Source organism: Heterodontus francisci, unplaced genomic scaffold (genome assembly GCF_036365525.1).
Source record: "Heterodontus francisci isolate sHetFra1 unplaced genomic scaffold, sHetFra1.hap1 HAP1_SCAFFOLD_276, whole genome shotgun sequence".
NCBI classification, from domain to species: Eukaryota; Metazoa; Chordata; class Chondrichthyes; order Heterodontiformes; family Heterodontidae; genus Heterodontus; species Heterodontus francisci.
Genome location: NW_027141021.1, coordinates 1,141,996 through 1,142,746, shown reverse-complemented (window position 1 = coordinate 1,142,746; position 751 = coordinate 1,141,996).

The window sequence follows — 751 nt, the reverse complement described above, 5'->3', positions numbered from 1 at the left end:
TGGACAGACAGTTAGGATGATAGTAATTGACTGAAACAGGACATTGATAATTTAACAGAATGGACAGACAGTCAGGATGATAGTAATTGACTGAAACAGGACATTGATAATTTAACAGAATGGACAGACAGTCAGGATGATAGTAATTGACTGAAACAGGACATTGATAGTTTAGCAGAATGGACAGACAGTCAGGATGATAGTAATTGACTGAAACAGGACATTGATAGTTTAGCAGAATGGACAGACAGTCAGGATGATAGTAATTGACTGAAACAGGACATTGATAATTTAACAGAATGGACAGAATGTCAGGATGATAGTAATTGACTGAAACAGGACATTGATAGTTTAGCAGAATGGACAGACAGTCAGGATGATAGTAATTGACTGAAACAGGACATTGATAGTTTAGCAGAATGGACAGACAGTCAGGATGATAGTAATTGACTGAAACAGGACATTGATAGTTTAGCAGAATGGACAGACAGTCAGAATGATAGTAATTGACTGAAACAGGACATTGATAGTTTAGCAGAATGGACAGACAGTCAGGATGATAGTAATTGACTGAAACAGGACATTGATAGTTTAGCAGAATGGACAGACAGTCAGGATGATAGTAATTGACTGAAACAGGACAATGATAGTTTAGCAGAATGGACAGACAGTCAGGATGATTGTAATTGACTGAAACAGGACATGGATAGTTTAGCAGAATGGACAGACAGTCAGGATGATGGTAATTGAC